The sequence below is a fragment of the Urocitellus parryii genome, chromosome 10 (genome assembly GCF_045843805.1).
Source record: "Urocitellus parryii isolate mUroPar1 chromosome 10, mUroPar1.hap1, whole genome shotgun sequence".
In the NCBI taxonomy this organism is placed as follows: domain Eukaryota; kingdom Metazoa; phylum Chordata; class Mammalia; order Rodentia; family Sciuridae; genus Urocitellus; species Urocitellus parryii.
Window position 1 is genome coordinate 53,615,516 of NC_135540.1, and position 7,828 is coordinate 53,623,343.

General features: G+C 36.0%; 1 non-coding gene across 1 annotated transcript; it reads right to left on the bottom strand.

The window, feature by feature from the left end:
- Window positions 1–248: 248 nt before the first annotated feature.
- Window positions 249–355, bottom strand: LOC113192928 (U6 spliceosomal RNA). The gene has a single exon (XR_003302081.1). It is a non-coding gene; the product is annotated as a U6 spliceosomal RNA (small nuclear RNA).
- Between the last annotated feature and the right edge of the window lie 7,473 nt (window positions 356–7,828).

Sequence of the window (7,828 nt, forward strand, 5' to 3'; positions counted from 1 at the left end):
TCTGTACCATTGGTCTACATGTCTATTTTGGTGCCAATATCATCTTGGTTTTTTTTGTTACTATAGCTTTGTAGTGTAGTGTAAGGTCTGGTATTGGGATGCCTCCTGCTTTACTCTTCTTGCTAAGGATTACTTTGGCTATTCTGGGTCTCTTATTTTTCCAAATGAATTTCATGATTGCTTTTTCTATTTCTATAAGGAATGACGTTGGAATTTTAATTTTAATTGTATTGCATCTGTATAACACTAAAAATATGGAATGCTTCACGAATTTGCATGTCATCCTTGTGCAGGGGCCATGCTAACCTTCTCTGTATCATTTTAATTTTAGTGTATGTGCTGCTGAAGTGAGCAGTGGATTTACTTATGTATCACCTTGCTCTACATTAATCTTCGTGAGCTTTAGGTTGGGACATTTATTTTGGTATCTCCAGGGCCTAGCACAATATCTGGTTGACAGTATGCATACAGTAAATGTTTTGTTAAAGGAATATGTACAGCAAGAGTAGAAATTACACTTCACTGAAATAGTTTGGAAGTTAGAGAGGAGTCCCAGAAGAGGTGGCAGTTATATTGGACTGAGAATGAAAATTATGAGTGATTAATAGGATGTTCATGGGTGGAATACATTCCAGAGCGGGGCAGAAACAATTCAAATTTCTTTCCTGAAAAATAGCTATACTGTATAAGAAATTAAAATGATAAATTTGTGTTTCACCTCCATTTTTTATTCTATTTGTGTTTTGGAAGAAATATTGAGGGAGAAGGAGCCACAATAATGGCAAGTAGGTCAAATTCTGCTCCATTTTTGTCTAGATCCAAAGAAGGCATTCCATGGAATCTTGTTCTTTCATCCTTTTTTCTTAAAAACAAAAAAAGGAGAGAGAGAGAGAGAGAGAGAGAGAGAGAGAGAGAGAAAGAAGAAGAAGAAGGAGGAGGAGGAGGAGGAGGAGGAGGAGGAGGAGGAGGAGGAGGAGGAGGAGAAGTAGTAGTAGTAGTAGTAGTAGTAGTAGTAGTAGTAGTAGTAGTAGTGGTGGTGGAAGAGGAGGAGGAGGAGAGAGGAGAGAGAGAGATCCATGCTACGGTTCACGTAGATTAATCTTTAAGAGAATTTCACATGAAGATGGATTGTTTTTTATAAATAAATGTTATTGACATCATAGGTTCAGCAGTAGGTACTAAATAATGAATCAACAGCTCAAAAGCCTTAATAATAGCAAAACAACCACCAGCTGAACCAGAAAGTTATTAAAATGGCATCATGCTCACATCTCCAATTAGTTTACCTACATATGTGATCAATTAAGTTAGATCCTCAAATTAAATCCCAATTATGTTTGTTTACTTCTCTTTAAGAGATATTCAGTGAAGTCCAACTGGAAAATCAGACATTCATTTTTTTCCTTAGGCGCTTTTTAGCAACATTTTAATTAGAAAAAAGTTTAGTTACTTGATAAAAATAATTAAAATGTCCATAAAAATCTACTTATTTTTGCCATTCTTTAAGCTCTTTTCAGGCATATAGAAGACACCATACATGAAAAAGGGGCCTAAGCTTGCTTATGTGACTTTCAATATCAAAACATTATTATTTAGTTCCCCAAGTCCCTATAGAATAAGCTTCTAGTATTTTAGTGAAAAAATAGACATGCCAGAAATTGTGCCAAGTATAGATGTATACAAACTTATGGAAAAACAAATGCTCTGTACCAATACTGAGGATTCTTTATCAGCTATCTATATTCTCTTTTTTATGGACATTTGAGTTATGCTAAAATAAATTTAAGGAAAAAGAAGTAAAAAGGCAGCTATAATTAAACTCATAGAAAACACTAACACTTAATAAAAGTGTGAATAAATATTCTCACAGTACCGTAACCAGGAATCATATTGAGAAGGGCCCTATTGTCTGACCTCACAGCTTGGGGAGTCAAAAGCCCCTGAATTTTTCTGACTTTGGAATCCCACAGCAATATCACTGTACTAGCTCAGCAGGCAGCAGCTCTGAGAGTCAGGTCAGAGTGGCTGAGGGACTATGAAACAAACTTCCTGAGATTTCTGTGTGGTGGGAAACTGGACTACAGTGTGTGGGAGAATGCAAGGTGTTTCCCTTTGGAATTTGTGGTTCACTGGGCCAGCTACTGGAGTCCATGGAATGAGCAGTCATGAGTGACTGCATGTTGAAGCCGTGGCTGGGAACACCCGTATTGTGGGATCACATGGAACCCACTGTTGCCCACCCCCTCACCCCCCACACAGATCTTTGAGACTTTATAGCCCCTCTCTGCCCTTAGGGACATATGGGGTTACACTGCTCAACTGATGCTACCCCAGACCTCTGAGTGTGTAGCACAGAATCTCTGGGAAGAATCTTTGGAAGTTCTGCATTTGACCCTAGCTCCTTTGACATGCTATAGCATCAGTGTCTCCCCAGCTGTCTCTGTGTGTAGCCCAAATAGTTTGGAGAGAATGTCTATCTGGGGAGATCTCCATTCAACCCTAGCTCATTCCAGTGTGCAAAGCATCTGAAAGGTATTCCAACTGCCTACAGCCACAAATCATCCCTGCTAATCACCCCATGAGTACCACAAAAGAATATAGATGAGGGTGAATAACAAACACCTTGAATCTTCTCTGTCTGAGGGACACACAGACTAAAAGACACGGAGAGAAGCTTTGATAGTTACAGGTCAGAAATATGCATTCTTGCCTATTCATTCTAGCACCTTAATGGAGAGAAAATTTTTACTTTTTCAGAACATTTTTGTTGTTGTTGTTACTATTTTGTGTTTGCTTTTTTCCTTTTCTCTTTTTTAGAAATATTGAATCTCTCTTCTTTCTTTTCTTCTTTTTTTTTTCTATTTTACTTTTCCCTTGTTTTCCTTTTTATTCTCATTTTATTTTTTTATTCTTTATTTTTCCCATTTTTTGCTTTTATCCAGTTTTTCTTTTTTCCAAAAATTAATTTTTTAATCTTTTATTTATTTTGCTTATTATTTATTTCATTTTATTTTACATTGTTTTGCCCCTTTCTTTTATGTTGTCTGTGGTATTGCTATCACTGTTATTTTTATTTGGTTATATTTTTATTTCTCTATTCATTTCTTTTTCTTTTCTTGAATTCTTCCTTTGCAGTGCTGGGGATTGAGCCTGACCCTTCATGCCCAGTTTGAAGGTGATCTGCCACTGGACTCTACTGTCAGCCCAGCTGAGAGGAGTTTCAGTTGGCCTCAGCCAGGATCCAGTTCTGCTTGAACCTTGGCTTATACATCAACTTAAAAACAGGGGAATAAAGGTCTCTAGTGATAACCCATGTCAAAGTAGGCACAGCTGGGAAGGAATTTGAAATCCCACTCCTGGACACTCACCCCATAGCAGTAGCAAAGAGAAATAGCACAACTTTTGAGAGAAACCACATTAGGGAGTTTATCTCACCCTGGTCAGAAAGGTGAAGATTTTTTTTTTGTGTGTGTGTGTGTGTGTGTGTGTGTATAATTTTGCTGGCAAAGGATGTGAAGAAAAAGAATTCTTATATAATGTTGGTAGGACTGTAAGCTAATACATCCACTATGGAAAATAGTATGGAATTTCCTCAGAAAAGTTAGAACTTCCATGTGATCCAGCTATTCCAGCTATGAAACTTCTGGTTATATAACTGAAGGAAATGAAAGTAACAAACAAAGGAGATGCTTGCACACTCGTATTTATATTCACAATAGTGAAGTTCTGGAACCAGCCCAGGTGTGCGTCAACAAATAAATGGATAAAGAAAATATGATATATATTTCTATATACCCTTACTATACTGAAAAAAAATATATACACACACACACTATGCTGAAAAAATATATATATATTTTCCCCCACCCCCAGTGGAGTGTTACTCAGTGATAAAGAAAAACAAAATCCTGTCATTTTCAGGGAAATGAATGGAACTGGAGGGCAACATGTTAAGTGAAATAAGCCAGACACAAGAAGACACATATCACATATTTTCTCTTATATGTGGAAACTTAAAGGGGTGGGGGAGAAGGAGGGAGGGTGAAAGTGAACTGAAAGTAGAATTATTAGGGAAGAAGAAAAAACAGGGAGAGAAAGAGCAGGTAGAGGGAAGGTGGACCTGATCAAGGCAATTTATGTGTGTATATAAATGTTCCAGTGAAATCCATAACTTGTACAATTAATATTTCAGTAATTATAATAAAAATAAATTTAAAAATGCAATCACAAATAAAGTGTCCAATAATATAAAAGAGTATGTATTCTCAGATTCAAATGTAAATTATAAAACTTATGCAACTCTTGTATGCCTTATTAACAATTAATATTAACTCACTAAATACATTATTCTTTTATTCAATAAATATTAAAAACCCATTATGTGCCCTGCTCTTTTGTATTTTCTGTGTATAGAACCCTTGATAGAAGCTTTCAGGAATGAGAACACCCATGACACATTTCTTTCATTAAGGAATCTTCCAATATAGGGTACATATGGCAAAAGCATGCAAAAACTATATTCTGAGACAGAAATGGATTGGTCATAAGAGATACACTCCTATTTCTTCTTATTATTATAGAGAATCTATGTGGGAAGTTTATTCTCACAAGGATAGTCAGAGACTGAGAATCCATTATACAGAATTTGATCATTTCTGTCACACCCCACTAGCATGGAGTCAAGGGGCCCACGGGAAAGAAGGGGAAACACCGAGGTCATGGATACCTACTCCAAGAACTTTCTCACAGAACTCATTCAAACAGCCTGCCCTATCTTTAAGACTACTTGTACTTAGCAACTGTTAGGAGAACTTACAAATAGAGACCTTAGGATTCATACTAACTGCTGCTGCTCATCATTCAGAGATTGTCAGATTGTAAACACAGAAAAGGCCAATGAACTTGTCTTCAAAATAACTTGCATAGATTTCTTTGTCCTTATAAAACTTCCAACTTTTCCTTTGTTCTCTGGACATAGCAGACACCAGTGGCTTATGCATACATGTCTTCAATTATACTCTTGTTCTTTATTCTCAAGTAAGATTTCCTTTATTAGGAATTAATCTTTATATTTTAGCTTGATTTTGACATGGACTTATAATATACATGTTGTTGAGTTACAGCCTCATCTGAATACTGACAGCATTTTTCACATGAATGAACCAGAAACACTTCAAAGTTAAAACAAACAAACAAATAAACAAACAACAATAACAACAACAACAAAAAACCAAGCCTGACGCAGTGGTGCACACCTGTAATTCCAGCGGCTCAGGAGGGTGGGACAGGAGAATTGCAAGTTCAAAGACAGCCTCAGCAAATTGAGGTATTAAGCAACTCAGTGAGACCCTGTCTTTTTGAGTTGCTTAATGACTTGTCATCTAAAGGTTAAAGTTCCACCCCTTCACATTCTGTGTAATTTTGTTCTTGATTTTTGTCCTTGCCTAACTCTGTAGCCTCATCTCTTAGCAATCTCTGTACCAAAATATTTGTTAGAAATACCAAACTGTACATTATCTTTTCTCAAAATTCTATTGCTCTTCTCAGAATCACCAAATCCAATAAATCATCCTGTGACTGCTGCCAACCAGCTAAGTGATGTTGTTTTCCTGTTTCTAGAGAAGACCTTGTGTCTCCTACTATGTTGCTGCATTCTTCTATAGTGGATTGTCACATCTACTTCACCCACCAGATTGTGAGATATTTCAGGTAAGGAATGTTTTGGTCATTTTTTTTTTTGGTATCTGCAGCTTTTATCTTATAGTGTCTAATACAAAGTAAGCACTTAATGGACTGGACTTGGAGAAATAGGAAAGATTTTAATGAAAGCAGCTCTTCCCCTTTATATTATCATAAAGACAGGATAATATGCCATGAAAGGATTAGAAAATAAACATTTTTCCCAGTGTACCCATAAGACAAGGGAAGCATTTTCTTTTTCTTTTTCTAAATTTTATTTTTACACAAATGGATCACAACTTTTTCATTTTTCTGGTTGTACACGATATAGAGTCATACCATTCATGCACTCATACACACACACACACACACACACACACACACACACACACACACACCCTCCCTCCCCCTCCTTTCTGCCCAATCCAAAGAAGGGAAGCATTTTCTATAACAGTGTTAAACCACTGAAGAACTCAATGAGACTAACATAGTCAAACCCAGATTAGAGAATCAAGTTGATAAAAAATCTAAAAGAATTCTCTAATGTACTTATGATTTAATAATACTCAAATATCATTTTTAGTCGCATCCAATTGTCAATGCACAATTGGATCATCAACTTCATAAGAAGCCTGTTTTGACTCCCAGCATTTTATTTTATCATCATTCCTTGGACCTCTCTCAAAGAGAAAGTATAGGGGCAATGGAAGAAGGAAAAATGATTCCATTTTGCTAATTATTAGAAAGTCTACTCTGATGATATATGTTGAAATCATTTGGTTAAATAAGAACTTAATTTATTTATAGATTTAAATGTGTATGATAACCTTTCATTTAATTGCATGATGGCAGCAGTGTCAAGGGGCTTCCGATGGCGAGGAAAGCATTCAATTCCAGAGGCTTTCTTTCGGAAAGCAAACGCAAACTTAAGTATACAAAATGAAGTACACAAGCCTGAAGAGCCATTGCCAGTGAGGCATCCTGTAATTTAAGATTCATTCACTCCGTGATCAATCTGTATGTGTTAGAATTTCAATAGTGAATATCAAAGTATTATTCATTTTGACCATTTCTTGTGTTCATTTCAATAATACTCCCCTTGGATATTGGCTCAGGCATGCTGGTATGAAATCAGCTATGTTGAAACAGTCAATGACATCACTGATTCAGGATTCTAGTTAAAAACTGGAATCAAAATGATGGATAATTAGAGTAAAAATAATAATGAATCAAAATGATGAATAAAGGACTGATGTTCCTTTGAATCAAGAAATTCTAGCTCGTAATTTCTATGACACACCCATACTCAGAAAAGCCATGTTCTGCTCCCATGTTCGACTTCTATCACGCTGTTGCAGACACCAGCACATCAAGGCTATATTATTTATGTTCAAGTCCATAAGTGTGTAAAATAACCCAAAAGTTCAAGGTGACATGACATCCTAGAAGTCACAATTGCTTGCAAAACTGGCACAATTTGCTAATCTAGTGCATAGGCACCCAAAATATCCCAGAGAGGGAAACAAAACAAAACTCTGCATCTTATCACATTTACTGGAATCATCAAACCCATCTCTTAAAATAGTTTTTATTTTTTATAATGTTTTCTGATTTACAGAAAAATTGAGATGATACAACAAAGATATTTACATACCACAAAACAAAATTTTCCATTTCTAGTAATATTAGTCAATAAGTATGTTACATTGTTATAATTGACACAGAAATATTGATACATTAGTAACTGAAGTCCATAGTTTATTCAGATTTCCTGATTATTTTGGGATGTCCTGTTTCTACTTCATAGTTCTTACTAGCATATCATGTTTTTCTTGCTTTCCATGTCTTTGTAGGCTCCTCCTGTCTGGGATTCAGATTTTCCTTGGTTCTGATGCTCCTGACGGATATTTTGTATGTTGTCCCTCTAGTTACCCTGCATTATTAGATTGTGGGTATGTGTTTCAGGAATAAGACTATAGAGGATAAGTGTTAATCCTATCACATCATTTTAGGAGTACATGGCACACCATGGTTTATCACCACTAATGTCACTCTTTATCACTGCCTGTGGTGGTATAGGTCCAATTTCTACAGTATAAGGTTGATCATTTCTTCTTCCTATTTCCTATTGTATTCTTTGAAAGGAAGT